This window comes from Telopea speciosissima, chromosome 10 (genome assembly GCF_018873765.1).
Source record: "Telopea speciosissima isolate NSW1024214 ecotype Mountain lineage chromosome 10, Tspe_v1, whole genome shotgun sequence".
Lineage (NCBI taxonomy): Eukaryota > Viridiplantae > Streptophyta > Magnoliopsida > Proteales > Proteaceae > Telopea > Telopea speciosissima.
This window is the reverse complement of record NC_057925.1, coordinates 38,241,354-38,267,658: the sequence shown is the minus strand read 5'-3', so window position 1 is coordinate 38,267,658 and position 26,305 is coordinate 38,241,354. Positions and strand designations below refer to the sequence as shown.

Genomic DNA, 26,305 nt, shown 5'->3' with positions numbered 1-26,305 from the left:
CTTTGGTGCATATGCCGATGACTACGACATGATTCGTACGAGGCATTCTGTTCAGGCCGTTAACCCTGCCAAGCATGGTATCCTCGTTATCCTGTCCCTATATGCTTTTTTGGCCTTTTCTGACTGGCTGCCCTTATCTTTGTGCTTTTGCTGAAGCTCGCCCTATCTGGCCTGTTTCTTCTTAATAGACTGGCACTGAGGCCTCTCTCAAGCGAAAAGCTCCTCCTCCAGGCCCCACAAGCCCGTTGTCAATAGGGCAGTCCCAAAGAAAAAAGAAGCAGGTCACACGAAAACCCCTGGAATGTTTCCCTTCGAGAGGCAACCACCAGTGAGGAGGTCTCAGAGGTGCCATCAGGCCTCTTGAGGCGCTCTAAACATAATTTGGGGAAAGCCCGTTCGTCGTCCTCCCCAACACTCCTGAACCTTGCCTCAGACTCAGTGGAGGATGCACCTGCCGTGGGCTCCCATGAAGAGGTGACCTCAAAACCACCGGCCCCTGCTACTTCATCCCCACTTTCCAAGCTCATAAGCTCGGGTGAACATTTTGGCACCTCCAGCCCAAGTCCTTCTCCAGCCCGGAGTCCTTCTCCAAATCTCTTGGTATGTTATCATGCTACCTTTCCTGCTCGTTCATTGGTTTTATGCCCTCCTTTGACCATGTGTTCCCTTCCTCCAGGATTTTGATTTTGATTCTGCTTTGGCAGACTACCTGACGGTCCCTGGTGAAGATCTTGTAGCAGAAGCCCTAGGCCCTGCCCCTTCAGAAATCGAGAAGGCCAAGGGGTCGTTTATTGAATTTGTTGAGCTTCTTACTGGGGAGTTCAACTCTGACCGATTGCTCGCTCTAACTACACCACTCTAAGTGCTCTCAGCCTGTACCTCCCTTCCAGATCAGGCCAAGGTGTGGGTCGCAAAGGCTGCTCCTGCTATTCCTGACTTGATTGCTATAATCCCTCCCACTCTTAGGTCTGTTCGAGACCTGAAGAAGGCCATCAATGATGGAGATGCCCTCTCTTCCTAGTGGGAAGAATCCAAAGCCATACTCCAGCAATTAGGCACCACTACCAAGCAACTCCGAGATGAGCTCACCTTTTTAGACTCTGAGATTGTTCATTTGAAGGCCGAACTTACTCCGGCCCGTCGTATGAGGGGGGAAAAGGATCAATTGGCACAGAGCTCGTTCGTAGAATTCAATGCCCTGTGCAAGGCTGTGAAACCTCTTAAGGCCGCTGCTACAGAAGCGTCCAAACTGAAGGCTGGGCAAACTGCACAATTGGCTTTTGCTCAATAGGCAGCAATCGAGTTGAAAGCCCGATGGGATGAACTCTGGGGATCATTCCCTAAAGACAGTTTTATTTTATCCTACACGCTTGTCCAAAATCTAGGGTGTATATCCCCTAGTGTGAATACTTTTCTTATTCTCTGGTATTTTGAGACTTGTTGCGGCCTGACCGAATTGTGTCGGTCATGTTGAATACAATGAGGTGGTTCCTCATCCCAGGTCTCACATCTTGGGGTAGTACCTTTTTAGAAAATTTCCATTGATGGGCTTCAAATGGACTGCCCCTTCTACTTCCTTTATCCTGTAGGCCCCGCCCCTGAATGCTTGGTGCACTATGAACAGCCCCTCCTAAGTAGGGGACCATTTACCATAGACCGGATCCTTAGAACCAACTGGCAGGACGGCCTTTAGCATCAGATCTCCTTTCTGGAAGTTCTTGGTAACCATCTTTCTATTATAGGTTGTAGCCACCCTTTCCTTTTGTGCTAGTAACCAGTCAAAGGCCGCGAGGCGCTCTTCATCTAAGTCTTCAAGCTCAACCAACATGGCTTCATTATAGGTGGCTGATGTGAACCCCTACTGGAACGCTACCCTGGCAGACTTGACACTTATCTCTATAGGTAAGATTACATCGTGCCCATATGTCAGGGCGAACGACGTAGTCCCTGTACTTGTCCATTGCAATGTCCTGAATGCCCATAAGACTTCAGACAACAACTCTGCCCATCTCCTTGCGTTGTCTTCCACCACTTTGACTAGGCAATTCTTCAATATCTTATTACTTGCTTCAGCTTGGCCATTCCCCTGGGCGTAGTAAGGAGTGGAATGTGTTATGGTGATCCCATGGCTTACAGCAAAAGTAAGGACCTGGTCCCCAGTGAATAATGAGCCATTATCGCAAGTGATGGTTTTGGGTAGCCCAAACCTATGGATAATTTGGGTTCATAAGAACTAGATGATATCAGTCTGAGTGACTGATCGCATGGGCTTGGCCTCTGCCCATTTGGTGAAGTAGTCAGTTGCCACAATTATGAAACAATGTCCCTTTGTAGTAGGGGGCGTTACCTTCCCGATTAAGTCTATGGCCCACCCTCTAAATGGCCATGGTTTTACTATCGGGTTGAATTCTATGGTCGGGGCCCGCTGTACTGGACCGTGTCATTGGCAAGCTTGACATCCCTTGGCATATCTTATGCAATCCGTCATGACGGTGGGCCAGTAATACCCATGCCTGCTGATTAACCACCTCATCTTGTGACCGGCCTGGTGTGCACCATAAATTCCTTCATGAACCTCAGCCATTATTACCATTGACTCATTGAGGTTGACACATTTGAGAAACAAGCCATCTTTCCCCTTTTGAAGAGGTCCTCTCCAACCAGAATATAGCTCAAAGCTATGCACTTAGTTCTCCTATCCATATTGAGGCTAGGGTCCCTCAGATATTGTATTATTGGCGTCCTTTAGTCAGGCTGGGTGTCTTCCACCTGGTCTAGGTTGAGGACCAACGAAAATAATTGTTTTTGTATCACAATGGTCTTCTTGAGACAATCTTCCAGGAAACGTAGACCTGATGCTGCCTGAGCCAAGCTGTTGGCCGTCTGGTTCCTTAGCTGGGGGACATATCTTACGGATACCTCATCAAATTGAATGACCAGATTACATACCTATGAATGATAGCGAACCAGGTGTTGGCTTTCACAACGATATTCTCCTGCCACCTATTTAATCACCAATTGGGAATCCCCACTTATTTCTACCTATCAGGCTCCCATTGCGAGGAGGATCTTCATTCCTATAATGAGGGCCTCATATTCGGCCTGGTCATTTGAGCATGCAAAGCCCAAGTGCACCGCTAGCTGGGTTTCCACTCCCTCTGGGGACCGAATGGCTATCCCCGCTCTGGCTACCTAGCTGGTCTTAGATCCGTCAAATGATAGCAACCATGGGTTAATGGCAACATACGCGACTTCCCGTGCTTCGTCCTGTACTTCATCCCTGGTGATTTGGATGAGAGGATGGTCGGTCAGAAAATCGGCCAATGCCTGACCCTTAACGGACTTCTAGGGAACATACTATAGGGCGAATTCCACCAGCGCCAAGGTCCATTTCCCAATTCTCCCTCTAGTGATCGATCGAGTGAGCATATACTTGATAACGTCAGTTTGGCATATTACTTCAACCATCGTGGGTAACAGATAATACCGCAGCTTCGAACAAGAAAAGAATAATGTCAAGCAGAGTTTCTCCATAGTGGTATATCGTTGCTCAACCTCCGTTAGAGCCCGACTAAGGTAGAAGACGGCCTGTTCGACTCCTGCTTCATTATCCTGGGCCAACAAGCTCCCAATGGAATGGTCTATGGCCGAAATGTATAATTTCAAGGGTATTCCCTTTCTTGGCGGTGCCAGTACAAGCGGCTTGGCGAGGTACTCTTTGATTGCTTCGAATGCCTTCTGATGATCGACAGTCCAACAGAAATCCTTGCATGCTTTTAATTTGAACAATGAGGAGAATGCCTTGGTTCGGCCAGACGAGTTGGAGATGAATTGTCGGAGGAAATTAACCTGCCGAGGAATCTTTGTAACTCCTTTTTATTGGTGGGTGGTTTCGCTTCTTTAATGACCTTGGTTTTATTTTGGTCTACTTCGATCCCTTTTCGGTGGACCAAGAACCCCAAGAAATTTCTAGCCGCCACCCCAAAAGCACACTTGACAAGATTCATTTTGAGGCCATGGAGCCTCATCCTTTCGAACTCTTTCCTTAGGTGGCTGAGGTGTTCCTCCTTGACTTTAGACTTAATCACCACGGTAACGATGTAAAGCTCCAGAAACCTGCCAATCATGTCATGAAAGATGGCATTCATGGCCCTTTAGTAAGTTAAGTCGACGTTCTTCTGGTCGAATGACATAACGACCCACTCATAGGTTCCAAGCACTCTTGGACAGCGGAACGTTGTCTTCGGCACATCCTCTTTTGCTGTGAATATCTGATTGTACCCTGCGTGTCCATCCATGAAGGACATTATCTGGTTCTTAGACGCAGAGGCTACCAGCATGTCGGCTATGGGCATTGGGTATTCGTCCTTAGGAGTGGCTTTGTTGAGATCCCAAAAATCGCTGCATACCCTTAGCTTTTCGTTCTATTTCGTCCTTGACTTTTAAGACGACGTCCAGTGCCATACGTCTGGGCAACTATTTTACTGGTCTAAAATTGTCCTTGATAGGTAGCCACTGTTCTACCAGCTTTCGGTCTAAACCTGGCATCTCAAAATAATCCCAAGCAAAATAATCTTTATATTCCTTCAGCAAATTTACAAGCTCAGTCCGAAATGACTAGTTAAGTAGACTGCTAACAAACATGGGACACTTGTCCTCTTTTTCTGTAAATTAATTTCTACTAATGGCTCTTGAACTTCAGCCAGGGTCTCCTCCATCTTGGGCGGCGCAGGCCGTAAATCCTCTATTCTAATTTTCATCCTGAGTTCTGTTCCTCTTTTGGCCATTACTTCGGCCTCCAAGCTTTCTTCCTTTGACATCCTTCTCTCCAGGCCAGACACCACCAACCTTTGTAGGATGTTCGTCACTGTCTTATGGTTTTCTCTTAATATAATTTCCGTTGGCATCTGATTGCCCGTCCCTGGTGGATGGCAACCTCAGTGGTCCAAGAGTTCCCTTCATATGGAAGGTCTCCTCCATTATGGTGGCGAAAGTGATCAAGGATGTTGGTCGCCCATGTTCATCGGATCCTGCAAATCTGATGGGGCCAACCTGTCCTCCATATAAAATGGCATCAGTGTGACTTGCCTCTATAATGAAAGGCCTGCTATCGGCCGTGACTACCTTAATATCCCCTCCATCCTGCCAGAAGATGAGAATCTGGTGGAGGGACGAGGGAACATAAGCGTTGGCTTGGATCTAATCTCGTTCGAGCAAGGCATTGTAATGGGCTGAGGTATCCATGATGAAGAAAGCCATCATGGAGACACATTCACCAATCCTTAATTCTATCGAAAGGACCCCTCTTGGTTTGGTGGCCCCGCCTAGGAAATTAGTTACAGACACTTTTTCCGAAATGAGGTCTGCTTCATCCTTCTCCAGTCGCTTCATCATTCTAGCCGGTAGGACGTTGGTTGCGGCCCCGTTATCTACCAGAACTCAAGGCACAAGCTTGCCTTCCATATGTGAATGAACATACAGGGGTTTCAGGTGTTGGCACATCTCCTTGGAGGGTCTTCCCAGCCCATCTGGTATCCTTTCTTGGACTATGGGGGTGCGGACTGTATACTCGATTTCTCTAGTAATAACGGTTTGCACGCCTTCTGCTTGCTTATCTTTTTCTTTGAGGGGAACGATCTTACTGTGCATCACCCCGGATGTCATCTCTTTCAATACGTCATCGTAAGGCTGATTTGCTTGACCTGGTTAGTACTCAAATATTCTAGGCAGGATGTAAACCATGGAAACCTGGACTTGTGTCTGAACGGATCCAAACATCATACTCACGAAGTCTGCAAAGTCGGCCTCTTCTGGTTTAGCCTGTTCTTTTGGACGTTCAACCTGTTCGATTGTGTGGTTGGCCTCCTGGCTCGAGGGCTGCTTTTTAGAGATCTTGAAGTTGCTTTCTTCGATCTTGTAGTCGGACACTTCAGACTCCTGGACTGGTTTCCCCCCTTGGAGTTTTTGGCCTCTTGACTTAGCTGTGGGGCCTCCGGGGTTGGTTGGTTCTTGGTCATTATTGCATCCGTGGTTTGGCCTTCCCTCAATGTCCTCTGAGAACGCCTAATGGTCACCTGTCTTTACTGCCACCTTCTTCTTTGGGTCCTAGTCATTTCGGTCCACTTCAGTTCAGCTGGAAATTTGGGATGGCGGGCAACGGTCCAGTCTTCCCACTTTATTGGTTTTGGCATAAACTCTCTCGATCTGATGGTGACTTTCGTGCGGTAGCGGCCACTGGTGTCCGCTGGATACGCTAGCCCTGGTTGGTCGTATGTCAAGCGTTGCCTTAATGATATCCTTCCCAAACAATCTTTGGCCAGTGGCCATGCCGTATGTCTCTCTTCGTTTGGATCATAATGAGTTCTGCTTGACTTTAGGCGCGGCCATCTGTTGGCCTTGCCCCTTAGCCTCTCTTGGGACATTGATGATGCTTCCACTTCAGAGAATGGTCTGTCCCCCCTTCGTGGTTGTTCTTCGATCAGTCGCTTACAATGAGTGCAAACACCCCACTGGAAAGTCTGTGGTTCTTTGGATGCCAGAAAGGCAGGCCCGTCGCTCCATTCTTTAAATGAACTGAATGGTTTCGATCGTGCCACCCTTTTTTCCTTTATTACCTTCCTAGGAGGCTTCCTCACGCCCTATAGATACTTTATATGCTGGGGTCACTTCTGGGCTACTTCGGACACTTTCACTGTCACTCTGTCTGATCCAGGTGCCCTTGCAACCCTTGGGGAGACAGGCACAGTCTGAGTAGGACCTGCCCTGGTTTGAGAGAGTATGGTTTGTGGGTTTAGACTATTCTTCTGGGTGATCTTGATCTGTCCTGAGAATTCAGGCTTCTTTGGTCTGCTGGAGATAGCCGCGGCATGGCCTAGGGGTTTGGCCATTTTTGACAGATCGACACTTATCATAGTAACGGGAAAAGGGTTCTCATCGACAAGCATCACCCCTTTCTCCTTCTCGAGAAATTTGATTTGCCCTTCTGTGATGGCTTTCTGCAAAGCATTTCACAAAACAACACAGTTAATGATTGTATGTATGCGAGTATTCTACCACTTACAATATTTCTGATATCTGAGATCACCACTTGTCGGTATCTGATGGCCTGGGGTCAATTTGATCTGCTTATCCTTAAGAAGTTGATCAAAAATAAGCTCGGCCTTTGATATATCAAAGGAATATTTAACCCCGACGTCAAAAGTCCGCTGAGGGGCCAACCTCATCTGTTCGGGCTGCCTATCGGTCGCAGCTTGTTTAGTCAGAGCCTTACAAACATAGGGTTTTCCTTCAGCTATTTTTGCTACATCGACTTCACAATCCATAAAGCCGACTGTTTTATGTTTGCCGGCCCCTAGAAGCAAGTAACTGCCATCGGTGGGGTCCTTATAATAGGTCCCGATGGAGGACGCTTTCCACTGATCGTCCTCTCTCAATAGTGCCTCGTAAGGTACTACCTGGACCACCAATTGGCCGAGATCTGTGAAGTTCTAGCCAGCAAATCGTTTTCTAAGTTTCAGGTGTAACCCGCCAAGCGCCATTTTTACATACTCGCTTTCATGTAAGATGGTTGGGCATTTATACTTGGCTAACTTAAAGCGGTTGACGTATTTATCCACTGCCTCCCCTGGTTCCTAGCGCATTCGGGCCAAATCCCCAATGGTAGTCTCCGGTTCAGTCCTATAGAACTGTGTGTGGAACAATTCCTCCAGCTCCTGCCAACTTTGGACCGAGTTAGCTGGTAAGTGGAAATACCACATAAAGGCAGAGCCCGTTAGTGAATTGGGGAAGAGTCTAAGTTTGATAGCATCATTCGCTCTTAGGTTTCCACACTGAACAATAAAGTGGGCGATGTGTTCAATGTTAGACATATTGTCTTCACCGAAAAACTTAGTAAACTCTGGTATCTTCCAGTTCCTCCTGAGATCGATGTTGTCCATATAATCTGGGTAGGGCTTCCTATAAACAGGCCGTGCGACTAGCCTGTAAGCAGGATCTATGTTGTTCTGTATCAATTGGGCTAACACTTCATAATCAACTGTCAGCCTGTTCCCTATGGGTGGCTTTGGGTTTGTGGCCGAGCTTGGTCCTGGCCCCCATGGACCGGTTGTAGGCCATGTAACCCGTGGCTGATCGGGAATATCCTCTGGCCTGGAGCTATATCCTACTCCCCTTCGACCTGGGTTAGGAAAAGGCATCCCGGCCAGGTTCTGATTGCGGTATCCATCCAAGTGTTGGCCAAGTGTGTGTCCATCAAACCCGATTCGGTCTGGTTCAACCCGGTTCACCTTTGTGTTGAACATTCATACATTCTTGTTTAATATTGTCACATGCTATATAAACTTTTTGAGCATTATGTGTCCGTAAGTGATACTTAAAATGGTAGTCGCGACTAGAGTTTGGGCTGGGCACCCTTATCATATGGTCATCGCATTGGGTATGCCTAGACATGTGATGTCAGGGTACGAAGGCGAGTGCTCACATGTTCGATGTGTGCATTGGCAAAGAATCTACTTTGTTGATTCCCTCATGTATTACTGCCAGATGTAGGAAGGGATAGACATATGTCACCGACACCTTGTACCTAAGGGAACCCTGTCACTGCAAAGTGTGATCGCATTCTTTGGTTCATCAATGACTGAGACTCAAGCGAGTCAAAGCCGGTGTTCTGGGAATATGTGAACACTTTGTGAGTGAAGGAGTTATCCAACACGGTCACCACTACCCGATTGGGGAACATCAAGATAGAGATTGTCTGTGCATGGTTGGATCAGAATCTGGATCTAGTGCCATTTTGGAAATGGTTTTGCAAAAATCTATTTTACATAAAATGATACATTATTTATAATTATTTGAACAAAGTATTTTATTGAGTTTTGCGGGACCCGATCAGATGCACAGACGCTCGTTTATGGACTTGTATTATGGATTGGGGTTTGGCAGTACATGTGTACGTGCCCTAGATTCCATAATGATGGTGTTGATTAGTGGGGGATTGTATATAATAATAGTTATCATATAAGGAGTTATTTGGAATTTGTTAATTTAAATGGCTCTTTATTTAATTAATGGAATTGGTGCTAATTATAATTATCCATTAATAATTAAATAAAGTAGCTAATTAATACTTTCCCTATTTGATTCTGCTTCTTCCCCTTTTAGAAGCACTTTGAGTTTAAACAGCATTGCCAAACTGAGAGAGAGAGAGACAGACTCTCACTGGGATTAAAGTAATCCATCCATGGTTTAATTAAAACCCTAGATCTATAAAAGGATCAAAAATCGCAGGAGGGGGGCAGAGGTCCACGTTTTTGCCTGGCCCCCTCTTCAGCGTTTTGGTCTCTCTCTCCCTCTTTGAGATCTCTTCTTCTTCTTCTAGTTTCTCTCATCTGTGTTTGAGAATTAGGGTTTGTGAAACCCTAGATCTGTGCTGAAGAATTTGAGAGCATCTGGGATTGGCTTGAAGAACCTTGGCAGCACCATTGGAGGTTCAGATCTGTTTGCTTGGAGCGCTCACTGGAGGAAGAACCACTGTTTATTGGAGGAGCAACACTTGAGGCTCACCAGGTTAGCAGTTCTTTATTAATTCCTTCAGTTTATTGATTATTAATATTTATGGGATGCGAAAGAAACTTGAATCGATTTTATTCTGTTGCGCATTCGAGTATGGGATGGATCCCTCTTGCCATGTGATGGACTAGAGATGAATTTTTTCGTCCCTATTGTGATAATTAATTTTATGGGACGCAATAGGGATGGAGAGGGATGCACCAGGGTTCCCATGGGTGACCATGGAAAACCCTAAAATTTAATGGGGCACCCATGGGACACCATGGGATAACCCAGGGTGTGCAAAACCCTAATTTTGTATTATATTGGTTTCCCTAGGAACCATGGCTTGATCCCTGGACCGTAGTTTAGCCTACAGTGTGGTATCAGAGCCACCTTTCCCACCCATGAATATTGAATAATTAATGGATTAATATGATTGTCATGAGTGGGATGCAAGTTGGCACATGGGTGGTTATAACATGGTTGTTGTAACAACCTTCCCATGTGCACATGGGTAGTTACAAGGTTGTTGGTGTAATAACCTACCTATATATGATGGATTTGATTATTGATTTATTTATTCCAATTATTGAAGCATGTATCCAAATAAATGATTTTTTTTATTTTTAATTTTAATCATGTGTGTGGGATGGGGGGAGCGCACGCTGCCAAGCCTCTATGCACGTCCCATCCCCTTTTCCCTGCCCATTTGCGTACTTTCCTTTTCTTTAGGCTGCTGCCTACGGTGCCAGTCGCTTCTACCTACGGTGCTAGTGGCTACTGCCTACGGGAAAAACAGGATTTTTGGTTTTAAAGGAAGAAGATGGGTGAAAGGATCCCTCCCTCCACCTGCTTGCAATTAAAATATGATTTTAATTTTTGAGTTTGGATGCATGTTATCACATGTGATGTGGTGATTCAATAATTGAGGAAATCCATGTTATTTTTAGTTTACTTGCTTTAATGCCCATGCATGAAATTATATTATGATGTGATTATGGGAATGGTATTCTAATAAATGGATGGATTGTTTATGTATGTGATACATAGGAAAATGGGCGGATGTGAGGCTTCTCTCTCTTTCTCTCTCTCCCCCTATCTTTTTTATAAACAAATGTACTCCACCCCATGCCCAAATGGTGGGTTGGTTTCTCCATGCGGGGTTTCTTTATTATTATGAAAAGGAAAGTGTATAGAATTTTTCCTAGGTTTTCATTGTAATTTTAGAGGAGTTAGAACTCCCAGGGCATGTAGATGGTGATCCACATATGTAGATGGTGATCCACATATGGCGCTCAAAGCTTATGGAGATGCAAGTTACCTACTTTGAAGACATGATCGGGCAGAGGAGATGATCGAGGCGTGGCATCCATGACATGATAAATGCACCCAAAGTTATTAGTTTTATTTTTATTGGGAGGATTCTTTAATTGCTTCTGATAAAAATGCCGCCATCCCATAATCACTTTTAATTAATGTTGATTAATTATGTTGTTTAAATCTATCCATGTATGTGAGAGTTGTTTAATCCCTCTTTAATCATAATACATGTATGATATGGACTAGTCTTAATCGGTAGACATGACCATGGTCTCCTATTGAAGATAAATGTAGAGATTGTGTGATATGCCCCGCATACGCCGACAGGACATTGCCAGGATCACTGTCACATACTTATCTATATTTACCTCTATCTAGATACGTTAGGGTATGGATAGTGAGAGGGCACTGCGACAGTGGGCCATTTTTCATGATTCCATGATTCTAACTAATGTAATAGGTAAGTACATGACTTGGGTGTATGTCAGCCGACAGGATCTGGACATGGCACCCAGGTGGCCGAAAATATTGGAAGCACATGAGGTGGACAGCCTAGTCCACACTACCACGGTGTGTATAATGACTCCCGACAGAGTAAGTTATGCATGTAAGGGTTGTAGGTATCCAATTCATCTTTTGGGTTATGAGGGAAACCCAAATAATGAAAGACCATTGATGTGTGTGTGCTCAATTTATTATTTTCAATGGTTATTAATTAGCATGTGGTTATTCACTCGTGCATGTGTAGATAATTATACAATAACTGTCATTAATTCCAACCTTTTGACACTCATTAGCGAATACAAACTTAATGGTACAAACTATGTCGATTGGTACCGGAGCATTAAGTTGCTCCTAACTGCTGAAGAACTGTATACAGTTCTAGATGAACAAGTTCTTCCTCAATCCAACCCGAACGATTTTGAGGCAAATGAAGAGATGCAGGAGTTCCTCATGAGGGATTCCAAGGCGTCACTTTATATCCTAGGATCGTTGGAAAAGTTAGTTCTGGACTCGGTCAAGGATATACGTACTGCTGGGGGTAAGATGGATAAACTTGTTGAATTGTTCAACATGCAGTTGACACACGCCCATTCTGATGTGGTGAGTCAAATCCACAACACCAAGATGTCCTAGGGGACTCCAGTGATGGATCATGTAATGAAAATGATCAATCTGTTTGAAAAATTGGAATCCATGGGGACTGATTTCAGCCTACAATACAAAACCGATGTGATCTTAGCGTCACTCACTTCTGCCTATGCACCCTTTAAGATGTCCTACAAGATGTCCGATAAGGAGATGGAGCTCACCGAGCTTGCTAATGCACTGGTAGAGGCTGAAGCATCCTTGAAAAAGGACAAGGCTGAGGTCAATGCAACTGAGGCAAAGCCTGCTTCAAGTGGGAAGAAGAAGAAAAAGGAAAGTAAGGGTAAGACCCTGAAACCCAAGGGTGGGAAGTCTGACAATAAAGGCAAAGGCAAGTGCTTCTATTGCAAGAAGGAGGGTCACTGGAAAAGAAACTGTCGTGCTTACCTGGCTACTGTGAAAGACAAGAAGCCGGATGAAATAGAGGCTGCTAAAGAAGGTACATTTGATGTTCACGTTCTTTATAAGTCTAATTTATCTTTTGAACCGACCAATTGTTGGTTGGTGGATAGTGGTTCCACTGTTCACATTTGCAATGATTTACAAGGGTTCAAGGAGACAAGGAACCTGAAAAGAAATGAGGTGCGTCTTCAGATGGGCACTGGAGCTGAGACCATGGCGATGGCTGTGGGAACTTTTATTTTAAATTTTAGTTCTGCTTGTTTAGTTTTAAAGGATTGCTATTATGTACCCTCTTTCAAGAGGAAGATAATTTCAGTTTCAAAACTTGTTTTGGACGGATATAGTTTTTCCTTTAATTCTAAGTTGATTATTCGTTTTAATAATTCCTTTGTGGCATCTGGATATATGCAAAGTGGGTTGTATTTTCTAGATTGCCCTATTAGAACGAATGTTGTTTCAAATGTTGATTTGAAACAGAAAGCAGCTCCAGTGAACTCAACATATCTATGGCATCTAATATTGGGTCACATTAATGTGGACCGAATCAGTAGATTGGTGAGGGATGGACCCTTAGACAGTCTAAGGGTGGAACCATTCCCAACCTGTGAGTCATGCCTTCAGGACAAAATGACCAAGAAACCCTTTAGCAATAAGGTACTAGAGCCACAGATCTGTTAGAGTTAATACACACTGATGTGTGTGGACCCATAAACATACAAGCGAGATATGGGTATGAGTACTTTATCACATTCACCGATGATTACTCTAGATATGGTTACATATACTTGATGCGTAGAAAATCGAAAGCCTTAGATAAATTCAAAGAATTCCAAGCCGAGGTCGAAAGACAGCTCGATAAACGCATCAAGTCCTTACGATCAGATCATGGAGGGGAGTATCTATCGGATGAGTTTAAAGATCATCTTATATCTCAATGGATAGTTAGTCAGCTAACTAATCTAGGCACACCACAACAAAGTGGTGTATCCGAACGATGCAATAGGACCCTATTGGATATGGTTCGGACGATGCTCACTTATAGTGAGCTGCCTCTCTCTTTCTGGGGGTATGCTTTAGAAATGATAATTTACATCTTGAATAGGGTTCCATCCAAGTCTGTAGCCAAGACACCCTTTGAGTTGTGGAAAGGGCGTAAGCCCAGTATTCAACACCTTAGGGTATGGGGTTACATAGCACATGTGCGAAAGCAACAAACAGACAAGTTGGAATCCAGGACTTCAAGATGCCATTTCATAGGCTACCCCAAAGGCACGATAGGCTATTATTTCTATGACCCAGTTGACCAGAAGGTCATTGTAAGTAAACACGTCACATTTCTGGAGGAAGAAATGATGATCCAAAAGTCCGAACTAGTAGTCATTAAAGAGCTATCAGATAGCTCAGAAAAGTCACTTCCTGAAGTGAGACCAATTGGTATACCCGCTGAAATACCAACACCTGAAGAACCTCGACACAGTGGGAGGACTATTAGACCACCCACCAGGCTTACTCTTCTAACCGAAGAGGAAACTGTGGAAGAGTTCCACATGGTATCGGTTGAATCGGATGATGATCCGATGAAATACTCTAAGGCTCTAAAGGATGTTGATGCCACTAGGTGGCTGGAGGCAATGCGCTCTGAAATCAATTCGATGCATTCCAACAAGGCCGGGACTCTAGTCGATCCACCACTTGGCGTTAAGCCGATTGGATGTAAATGGATCTTCAAGAGAAAGAAGGACGCAGATGGAAAGGTCAAAAGATTCAAAGCGAGGTTGGTGGCAAAGGGCTATACCCAGAAAGAAGGTATAAACTATGAGGAAACCTTTTCACCAGTGGCGATGATGAAATCCATCAGGATTTTATTGGCTATCGCTGCACACTTTGATTATGAAATCTGGCAGATGGATGTGCAGACAGCATTTCTGAATGGATTCCTTCAAGAGGAAATCTACATGGAACAGCCAGAGGGGTTCTCTTCCTTGGAGGAAGAAAGAAAGGTGTGCAAATTGCAAAGGCCCATTTATGGGCTGAAGTAGGCTTCTAGGAGCTGGAACATCAGGTTTGATCAATCAATCAAATAGTTTGGTTTTGATCAAAACATGGATGAACCATGTATTTACAACAAGATCAGTGGGAGGGCAGTATGTTTTATTATTTTGTACGTAGATGACATATTGTTGATTGGTAACGATGTAGGTTTTCTTTCATCAGTAAAATAGTGGTTATCCATAATATTTTCGATGAAAGACCTTGGTGAAGCTAGCTCCTTGGGATCAAACTCGTAAGAGATCGCTAGAAAAGGATGCTAGGCTTGTCACAGATAACCTATATAGACAAAGTCCTGGCTAGATTTAGCATGGAGAACTCCAAGAGGGGAAGTGTTCCCTTCAGACATGGAGTCAGTCTTTTCAGATCTCAATGTCCTCAGTCTCAGACAGACATTGGAGAGATGAAGAGGATTCCCTATGCCTCAGCAGTAGGGAGTCTTATGTACACTATATTGTGTACGAGGCCGAACATTTGCTATGCAGTAGGTATGGTAAGTCGTTATCAATCTAACCCTGGACGCGAGCATTGGAGTGTTATCAAGAATATCCTTAAGTACCTGAGGAGGACTAAGGAATATTTCTTGGTTTTTGGATCTGATCAGTTGTCAGTATTGGGGTACACAGATTCAGATTTCCAAACTGATAAGGATGACAGAAAATCCACGACCGGGATGGTATATCTAATGGGTGGGGGCGCCATTGTATGGCGGAGTGCGAAACAAAAGTCTACAGCCGATTCTACTACTGAAGCAAAATACCTTGTAGCTTGTGATGCAGCAAAAGAAGGTGTTTGACTGAGGAAATTCCTATCAGATTTGGAGATAGTCCCTGACCTTGTCAAGGGCCCTATTCCCCTGTTATGTGACAACAGAGGGGCCATTGCACAAGCTAAAGAGCCTAGGGCTCATTAGAGGAGCAAACATGTGCAGCAGAAGTATCACCTCATCAGAGAGATTATCCAGCAGGGCGACGTGAGTATCTCCAAAGTGGACAAAACTAAAAATGTGTCTGATGCCATGACAAAAGGTTTGTCACCAGGAGTGTTTGAGAAACACATGGAGGGCATGGGTTTAAAATGTACGGGGAATTGGCTTTGATGTACAAGTGGGAGATTGTTGGACAAGTATGTGTCCATCAAACTTGGTTCGGTCTGGTTCAACCCGGTTCACCTTTGTATTGAACATTTATACATTCTTATTTAATATTGTCACATGCAATATAAACTTGTTGAGCATTATGTGTCCGTAAGTTATACTTAAAATGGTAGTCGCTACTAGGGTTTGGGATGGGCACCCTTATCATATGATTGTCGCATTGGGTATGCCTAGACATGTGATGTCAGGGTATGAATGCGAGTGCTCACATGTTTGATGTGTGCATTGGCGAAGAATCTACTTTGTCGGTTCCCTCATGTATTACTGCCAGATGTAGGAAGGGATAGACATATGTCACCGACACCCTGTACCTGAGGGAACCCTGTCACTGCAAAGTGTGATCGCATTCTTTGGTTCATCAATGACTGAGACTCAAGCGAGTCAAAGCTGGTGTTCTAGGAATACGTGAACACTTTGTGAGTGAAGGAGTTATCCAACACGGTCACCACTGCCCGATTGGGAAACACCAAGATAGAGACTGTCTGTGTATGGTCGGATTAGAGTCTGGATCCAGTGTCGTTTTGGAAATGATTTTGCAAAAATCTATTTTACATAAAATGATACATTATTTATAAATTATTTGAACAAAGTATTTTATTGAGTTTTATGGGACCCGATCAGATGCACAGACGCTCGTATATGGACTTGTACTATGGATTGGGGTTTGGCAGTACATGTGTACGTGCCCTAGATTCCATAATGATGGTATTGATTAGTGGAGGGGTTGTATATGATAATAGTTATCATATAGGGAGTTATTTAGAATTTACTAATTTAATTGGCTCTTTATTTAATTAATGGAATTGGTGCTAATTGTAATTATCCATTAATAATTAAATAAAGTAGCTAATTAATACTTTCTCTATTTGATTCTGCTTCTTCCCCTTTTAGAAGCACTTTGAGTTTAAACAGAACTGCCAAACTGAGAGAGAGAGAGAGACAGACTCTCACTGGGATTAAAGTAATCCATCCAGGGTTTAATTAAAATCCTAGATCTATAAAAGGATCAGAAAACACAGGAGGGGGGCAGAGCTCCAAGTTTTTGCCTGGCCCCCTCTTCTGCGTTTTGGTCTCTCTCTCCCTCTTTGAGATCTCTTCTTCTTCTTCTAGTTTCTCTCATCTGTGTTTGAGAGTTAGGGTTTGTGAAACCCTAGATCTGTGCTGAAGAATTTGAGAGCATCTGGGATTGGCTTGAAGAACCTTGGTAGCACCATTGGAGGTTCAGATCTGTTTGCTTGGAGCGCTCACTAGAGGAAGAACCACTGTCTATTGGAGAAGCAACACTTAAGGCTCACCAGGTTAGCAGTTCTTTATTAATTCCTTCAGTTTATTGATTATTAATATTTATGGGATGCGAAAGAAACTCGATTCGATTTAATTCTGCTGCGCATTCGAGTATGGGATGGATCCCTCTAACCATGTGATGGAATAGAGATGAATTTCTCCGTCCCTATTGTGATAATTAATTTTATGGGATGCAATAGGGAAGGAGAAACCCTAATAGGGATGCACCAGGGTTCCCATGGGCGACCATGGGAAACCCTAAAATTTAATGGGGCACCCATGGGACACCATGGGATAACCCACGGCATGCAAAACCCTAATTTTAGTATATTGGTTTCCCTAGGGAACCATGGCTTGATCCCTGGCCGTAGTTTGGCCTACACCAAAGGGGTAGCATTTGCCCCTATTGCTAGGGGATTCGGATGGGTGCTTGCCCCTGGTAAACCAGTATTGATGCTGGGGCCCTGTGGTGCCCCTATAGATCCAAAGGGGTCCATGGCTCCCGGAGGAATCTTATTCGCCATTTGGCCAATGACAGCCGCCGATCGATAGGCTAGGATTGCCCCTAGCAGGGCCATGTAGACCGGTATGGCCTGCGTCCCATCCGTAGTTGCGGGATTGGCAGGGAAGAACATGGTGTTTGCGGGGGTTCTGGTTCCCATTTGGTACAGTGGGTATCCGTATGTCGTCTATTGGTCACCCGGCGCCGGAGCCTGGCTCGAACTCCTGACAAATGCACTTTGCTATCCGTGGCCTATCTGGACAGTGTCTAAATTGGGTCCAGCAATTTGGAAGGCCACTGCCTCAGGGAGGAGAAATCCCAAAGGCTGGACTGGCCTTGGTGGGGCTGCCTGTCTCTAAGTCGTCAGGACCATGATGAGTTGGTTGAGGCGAGTATCCTAACTGCTAATGAAGTGATCAAAGTGAGCTTGCTAGTTCTCAGCGACCTGGTTTTGCATGTGGATCAGGTGGCGGATATCCTCTGCGATCGGTCTAATGGTAATCACTCGGTGTCTCATGTCTGCAGACATAGGTTTGAGAGCGTTATGCATGGCAGTCATGAACTGATGCGATAACTCCTCGCTACTACCGGTGTCTTGAGAATCAGAGCCCTCGGTCTCCTAGCCGTCTTTGGCAACCAAGGGATTAACCATGTCGTCTTCGATGACCACTTCCTTCCTGTTGTGGGTCTTTGCTGCTTTCTTCTTTGGTCCCATTATAATACCTAAGTCTATGAGGGTCCCACCGGGCGTGCCAAAATGTGTTGGTGGAAGAAATATCCAACACTCTCACAAAATGGAACATGGATAAAATAGGTGCAGGGCGTGCCAGAACCTTTGATGCAGGCTCAAACGGGCTAGGATTTACCTATCTGACTTTTAACCAGGGGATCTAGGGTTCCCTCATGCCTAAGTAACTCTAAGGACCTTTGGGTTAGAATTTAAAGGTATCGGTCTCGATGGGATTCTTAACGACAAAGCGCAAGATTGTCAACAGGAACTTATATGATATGCAAAAGACAAACACAAAAATTGGATAAACTGATTGAATAATGGAAAGTAAACAAGCCAATATCAAATCATACCATTCTATTGAGGTGGACGAGCTCCTGATTCCTCCCAATGGCTAACCTAATGACTGTAACGTACACTTCCCAGAAGGGAAAGAAAACAAAATGAAGAACTAACAAGTAAATGCTGAAAGGTAAATGCTAAAAGTAATATATTGAGTTGTTGTGTGTGTCCTTATGCGCGACAGGTCCCTTGGCTTTTATAGATGGACCCAACAAAGACTCTGTCTGGCGGTTGTATCCGCTATTCCTTCTAGTGGCCTTCGTACCCTATCCCCTCTGCTCGCCACGTGGCCCCTTGTTGAGGCATTTTCCTGTTCATGTCCCTTCGTCTATGCTGTTGTGGACGTGGTGGGCATTATCCCTAAGCTGGGAAATAGGGAGCACTACTCCCTCCTAGGCGGTTTTCTCTCAACCGTTCTCTCTGACCTGGTCAGCCTACGCCACCCTCATCTAATGACGTGTCAGACCCATTATTGAGCGTGAAACGGGTCCCAACAGAAGGAAACAGTGACAATGAAGGAGGAGGAAGGCATTGCACTGAGAAAGGCCCAAGGGTGAGGGTAGGGGTAGAGGTAGGGGCATGGGTTGGGGTAACCAAGGTTAGGGTACGTAGGGGTTGGGGTAACCAGGGTTAGTTAAGAGTTAAATACTTACATTTAAATTGTGATCATTAGATTAAACAGTGCCACATGTCATGATTCCAGGGGTACTTACAAGAACTTACAGATCTCGAACTTGAGAGAAGAAAAATCCAAAACCAAGAAGAGTGTCATTTGAAAAGTGATTGTGTAGGACCCACGAATCCAAGCCTGCATAAGGAATACCAGGCAGGCTTCAACTGATCACAAACACTGGAAAATCAAAAGTCTGGGGCATCGAGTGATGGATTTGGGGATATCTTAAAATGGGACTACAACATCATTTAGTAGGAAATCAAAGAGACAGTAAAGATGGGTGTGGGAATCGTAGGTGAGAAGCTGAGGGTGCATTCCAAAGATGCAGGGTTGTGGTGTTGTAGGTGGAGGCAGAGGTGGCCACGACAAGAGGAGGGGGAATGGGGACAAGGAAAGGATGGTGTGGAAAGGGGTGGAATGGGGCCACAGAAGGTGCTGGGGATGAACAAGGATGGTGGCCGAAAAAAGGAGTTGCAACGGTAGGGGTTGGGATCGGGGTTGGTTGTAGAGGGGGTCTGGGGATAGGGAAAGGGATACTGTGGAAAGGGGTATGATGGGGTTGTAGAAGGTGTTGGGGACAGATATGGATGGTGGGGAAAGGAGTTACAGTGGCAGGGGTTGGGGGCCGGGTTGGTTGTAAAGGTGGGGTGAGGGGGGGTCTGCCGCTACAATGCTTTACCTCCCGTTGCTAGAAACTCAGTCTCTCCACCCCTTCCTCTCGCTAGCTCTACCTTAAACCATCCTTGGTTCCCTTCACTGTCCCCATCCTGAACCCTTCAACTTCTTCTTGAGTCGACCCGCCTCTGCTTCCCTGTCCTCCCCCATCTCCCACACCCTAGTGAACCTACAACAGCCCCTCCTCTACCCAACCCCTCCTTTCTTGCTCACTCTCCCCCCTCCTTCCCTGTTCTCTTTCCCTATTCACTTCCATCATCGAAGGAAACATGATAAACTTGGGATTATAAATAAATAACCTCAAACATACTATCAAAGAAACATGATGTACCGTAAACTTCATATTTTGGGCATATTTGAGTATTTGAGATTTTAATTGAACAAAGTATTAAGGAACCGAAATCGGACCATCTTGTCGTTATTAAATGGGATCAGATTCTAGTTTTGGGACCCCTTAGAACCCGAACTAGTAAGAAAATATGATGATTTACCTTGAACTATCTCGTTTGACACCCTTAAATCCAAATCGGATTGGAATCGATCCCAAAAACCTTACAAGTGGCCACTCAAATCTGAAACACAGTGATCCGATTTTAAAAACCTTAAAATCGATTGCTCTAGAATGGGTAGAATTAGGATCGGTCATGGAATTCGATCAATCCAGTTCTAATTTTTGAAACCATATCGGTGAGGAACCTAATTGTTTAAAGACAGTCCTCTTTCATTCACAAATGCACATGTAATGTAAGCTATAGAAAGCTTGTAGGCTGAAATAAAGGTTAACAAGTGCAACATCTGCAATTTAATTTGAAGCTCTCACTAATTTGTCCAAAGCAGAGAATGGAGCAACTCATTTTCTGCTAAGTGGGAAGCATACTTCCAAATCTTTTTTTTTTTTTTCTCTTTATCCTTGTAAACAGAGCTCAATTATCATCCAAAACATGTCTAAACTCTGTCTATTACATGTTAAAACTAGCTTACCATCCAGATTGTTTCCCTTCCTCCACCTCTTTTCACTTTGAACTCTGATATGATAAACTCTCTCGCTCTCTCTCTCTTTATCTCTTTATTTCAATCACTATCCATTAGGTTCCACATCAATGATATTACAGCTCAAAGATAGAACGAATAACAGTGCAAGAGAATCTGAAAAGAGTTCATATGTGCAGGCTGAGGGAGGTAACATGTTGGTGTGCCTTTTTTTAATCACACATCGGTCAACTATTGAAGGAGATAAAGGAGAGAAGTGTTTAACTTAAGAGAAGTAGTGCCTAGGGAACATACTTGTTGCATATAGGTTGTCATTGTTGGCAACCAAGCGCAGAGCAGTGATGAGATGGCCAGTCTTGAGGCTATGGCAGTGTCTAGTGGCTCAGGAAACCTTGGTTGGTAGCAGTTCAAAGCATTGCAAGCATGGGCAGCAGTGATACAAAGTGTTTGGAGGCTTATGGATTCATACTTGTGTCCTAATTCACAGGTCACTGCAGCTGTGGTACTTTCAAGGATTTTTTCAGTGGGTCCTGCGGTAGATTTTGGAAAAGGTATGAACGGGAGAAAGTTAGTTCGTCGAGCCCTCTTTCCATCGGTTCAAACAGTTCGTTAATCCGATGTCAGACGAGGGAGTTATGAATTTTTTCATATGGGTGCGTAGAAAAGAAGCAAACCTGAAACTGATTTGAACTCAATTCATGCTCTCGGCCAGCAACGTAGGTTCAGTTTCTTATCTCAGGGGTTTAACTACAAATCATTAAGAGTTATGTCTACAGTGGCATAAAAAGGTGAGACAAGGGGGTCTTTTGAAATTAACAAGAAGTTGGAGAGATATTTCATAAAGATGGGTCGTTGGTTTATCACGTGAAGTCCGTGAGTGGCTGAATTAAAGAAGGGTTTATGAGCTCTCAGATTCCTTTTTAGAGCATTTGATTAGCTCTTCAAAAAGGCATCTTGAAAGCCGTGCAATTCTCTTTGAATTTTCCAAGAAGTTCATTTATCTTTGCCCAGGTTGAAGATTCTTTTTGTGAAGAATTGATTGGTTCATCTAAAAGGGCTATTTGGTCCTTTTACAAAGTCTTTTGTTGTTAAAGAGAAGTGGTTTTCTTTCTTCAAAGTGTGAGCTACAAAATCGTTAGTAGTAGGAAAAAAGGGGTTTTCCATTTTTAGAAGAAACAGAGCAACAAAAAAAATGGAACGAACTCCTCTCTCTCTCAAGCTTTGCTTTTGAAAAATAGAAGGCTGTTTCATATGCATTAAAGCTTATTCTCAATGGGTTTTTGAAGATTGAGCATTGTTGCTGAAGCTCTATTCATGGAGAAAGTGGGGTTTTGATTGTGTTTTTGAGAAAATACAAGAAGAGGAAGAAGACAAGAAGAAATGAGCTATTGTGGTCCCCTCATGCCAGTGCTTACTTGAAAGCTCAAATCTCTCCACAAAGGACAGAATTGATACTTACAGTGGGCTCCAGTTGATCTCTGTAAAGTTCAGACCTCCTGTGTGAGGGTTGTAAGCATTCTTAGCTCTCTTTATTTATTTATGCTTCATCCCTTCCAGTGAAGTATGCTAGAAGTAGGTGAATATTGTTGATAGACCTATTCTAGTTTGTGTTTACCTGTAGGGCATTGCTATAAGCCCAAAACCCTATTATTTTTGTGCTGTATTTAGTGGGTGCTAAATACAGGGAGTGGGTGCTCTTAGGCATTGGGTACTATTTTGTACTGGCATTATTTGCCCTGTTAGTTCTATAGTGAGAAAATTTGGGTGTGGGTGCTCCCAGCTATAGGTGCAGCAAAGTTGAGTATTGAGCAACTACGAAGCCCATAGTGGCATTGCTCCGTAGATGTAGGCAATTTGCCGAACCACGTATATCTTGTGTTGTGCGTGTGGAATTGTGTGTTTTTTCATTCTTGCATTTGAAGTGTGTGAGCTGCAGGATGGGTGCACACACTTGGTAGAGCCTTTGAGTCTTGCTAGGGTGTGTACACGACCTTGTGAGTTGTATTCAGTTTTTGCCAGTAACTATCAGTAACAGTGGGGAAGAAATTGAAAGAATTTCAATCACTGATTCACCCCCCTCTCAGTGACAGCCATCGAACAACAATACTTACCTGAACGGGGTCAATGGTTGATCAAGAAGGTCCATGGCCTAGGTTGGTGACCTCCATTGCACTTGGGAGGGGTGCCCGCCTAACATCTTCCCAAGTGGAAGAGTGTACTTCATAATTTGTGGTAGAGGGGGTACGCATTCGTGCGGCCCCTACCATTTCCAAAAGTTTAAGTCTTTATATATTGATCTTCTTCTGTCTTTCATTGATCACAATACTCGTTCCTCTTTCGTGAATCTGGAACTTTAAAATACCTCATCTAGTTCTCTGTTTGAAAAATAAGAAAATTAAAGGAACGAGGACATAGAGCTCTGCTAAAGTTTTCTACTACTATTTGTTGCTCTTCTTAATGCTCTGAGAGCATTTCTGAAAGATGTCCAATGATGGAGACTGGGAGCTTGACAAACAATCATGTTTCTTATCAGATTGTTTACTCTTATCTGTGGAACAATATGGTAGAGGCGTTTTGGATAATATTTTGGTATCGGCAATACGTCTCATGATATATATGGATAACAGAGTGATTGAGGACTTCAATCCTTTCATAGAGACCACAGTCTTACCTTCACTGACCAATGTGGGACTATCTTTGTCGCCCCTAAGGCTAGTTTTTATGCTCGCCCCTAAGCCTAGTTTTTACCCACAACACTAAGTGTTTGATAGAAATCAAAGAAGCCTCTAACCTGACAAAAGCGGGTGAAGTTCAATCTTTCTAGTACACATGGATGAGAATAACAGGTTTGACAGTATATTAAAGGAATTGAAGCAGCCAAAGTCTACTAGTGTTAAGGTGTTGGCTCCTACCTGTGTGCCATTTACCATCATTTTCTTGTCCATTCCCCAGTTCGAAGGGCCTTTTATCTTAGCACTGGTAGCACATCATAGACAGTTTAAGTGCTAGTATTCTCTCTGTAATTCAAAGAGTGGCTACTTAATGATTTGGATTCATTAAGAAGACTTGATTATCAATAACATTCCACAGACTGCACAATTTTGACCCACCCAGTCATGATCCCCAAGAAGACAAGTAACAATCCTCAGCCCCCATCAATAACTTAACAATACCCGCCAACAGTTCTGTGAGGAAATATAACTTATGAATTCAGACAAAAGTGAATGAATGATACATAGAAACATAGAGAACAAACAATGTTTTGGGTTTGGGCATCAGAGAAGGCATATAAACAGGGGAAGTGAATACTGACCGAATCCCACATCGGCCAGAGAGGGAAGAGGGATATCAAGACAAGTCTTATAAAATGAAAACAAAGACACAGAACAAAGCATACCTTTCTCGGCCTTTTGGCTAAGATCAAGTGTAGTATCTGTTCTTATCAGTTTAATATCTGATACGTGGGTCATCGACCCACATGATATTAAATTAATTTTTCTAGGGGGAAGGCCCACCACGGTAGCTTGCTGCTGGGGTCTTCAAGCGTCGCCCATGCGTTGCACTACTGCATGGGCCTGGCGCACCCCACCAATTCAAGTTTAAAATTGTTTACAAGAAAGATCCTAATCGGATGATGTCTAAGAGAGATTAGAAATAAAACTCTCCGATGATGTGTAAGAGAGATTAGAAATAAAACTCTTTTAACAGGTAGGGAATCATATGGTGGTGGTCTGTAACAAACGCTGGTAGAGGAGGTTACTGCTATTCTTTCTTTTAACAGTTCAGAGATAGATTAATTTGGGTCTAGAATGCTAAAACATGAAATCTATTTGTCCTATTGAATGGAATGGTTCAAGAAAGCGCCTCTTGGTGTTTTGGTCGTTGGTAGTGCAGAAGCACCTCTTGGTGTGGTGGTCGTTGCTAGTGCAGTAGAGCCTTGGCTCAAGTGTAGGGATGTTCGACTCTTCCATCCAATGTGTACAACCTGTTACACCCCCACCCCCACCCCCACCCCCACCCCACCCCACCCACCCCTTGGCGGCTTGTCTGCCCTTCCTTGAGTTAGGATGCCAACTCGTAGTGGCCTATGGACCCTCCATGGGAGATAACCAAAAAAGAAAAAAATAAAAAAACAAGGGATGGTTTTGGGTGCTTGTTTAGATTGTTCAAAGAGACGGTTTGGGGAGCTAGTTTAGAGACCAATTGTCAAATAGGATGGCATGGTTTTGAGATGACTTTCCCAATGGGTCTAGAATCGAAAGCCCAATAAGGAAAGCATTCGAGCCAGAACTGTTAGGACCCATTTAACATGCTTAAATTCATTATTTAGGGTGAATTTTTTTTCCTATAAAAAAAGGTCTATTCAAAGACACGTGGTTCGGATTTTGGATTACAAAGCTCCATCAATCATGGAATGGACTTCAGCCAAACTGTTGTACACATGATAGACAAAGTCTTCTTGGCTAAAGAATCCGCTACAAAGTTGGATTCCTTAGTAACATTGGAGAATGAACATTTAACAAAGTAACAGGCTAAATAAAGGATATCTGCAATGATTGGCTGCTCTGATAGAGTAACTGACTGTCTTGGGCCCTGAAGAGAGGAAATCAGGTCTTTGCAATCAGATTCGACCAAGATAAAATCCACACATAGCGAAAGGGTCTCCAACAGCCCACTATGGACGGTTAATGATCAAGCCAATCCTGCAATTTTTGTGATCGGTCTTCCACGACGCATCACCCTTTAGTAAATAGAAAGGCTTAGGGAACGGAATCCAACAATGGGCTTGGCTGGATGCTCACCGCTGGGACTATCGATGGATGGAGGTGGAGGTGGGACTTGGGCTTGCAAGAATTCAACTACAGATCGAATAGTGGTAAATAAACCCTAATTAAACTAATTAGAATAGTGGTGGTAAATAGGGATCGAATCCACGGGGAACTAAAAGGCTAAATGTACTAAAATTGATGTGAATGTTGATTTGAAAATCAAATTTGCAAAATTCAAAACTAAATAAAACTAAGTAAAAGCTAATTAACAAAAATGTGAATTAATGAAAAGAAACTATCCTTAGGCTTTGAATCCGTTTTGGCATTATTAGCTAATTTCTGGCGCATACTTCGGTTCATTAAAATTACAAGTTCCAATGCAACCATAAAAAAAAAATATGATTCCAGGCTACCCTAAGTATAACCTATCCTATCAAGCACTATCGTCCATCGCTTTCGCTTGGCACGCTTAGTTTGATTGGTTAAAGGCTATCTTCGGTGCTTGCTAAAAAAATCACATACAGAGAAACCATTGTTTGAATAGAATAAGTGAATCATAGAGACAAATATTCTAAACTGATTTAACTTATTAAAAATCAGCCACACTTTAACATTAAACAATCAAGTATGCTTTACAACCAGAAATCTAATAATAATAAACCAAATTTCATCTAAACCTAAGGATAGACAGAAGACTTAGGTGATCATGGTGCAA

At 43.7% G+C, this 26,305-nt stretch overlaps 2 non-coding genes across 2 annotated transcripts; both read left to right on the top strand.

Annotated features, from left to right (window-relative positions):
* Positions 1–22,924: 22,924 nt before the first annotated feature.
* Positions 22,925–23,085, top strand: LOC122644353. Its single transcript, XR_006330291.1, has one exon. It is a non-coding gene; the product is annotated as a U1 spliceosomal RNA (small nuclear RNA).
* A 1,129-nt stretch (positions 23,086–24,214) lies between these two features.
* LOC122644366 lies at positions 24,215–24,410 on the top strand. Its single transcript, XR_006330302.1, has one exon. It is a non-coding gene; the product is annotated as a U2 spliceosomal RNA (small nuclear RNA).
* The last annotated feature ends 1,895 nt before the right edge of the window (positions 24,411–26,305 follow it).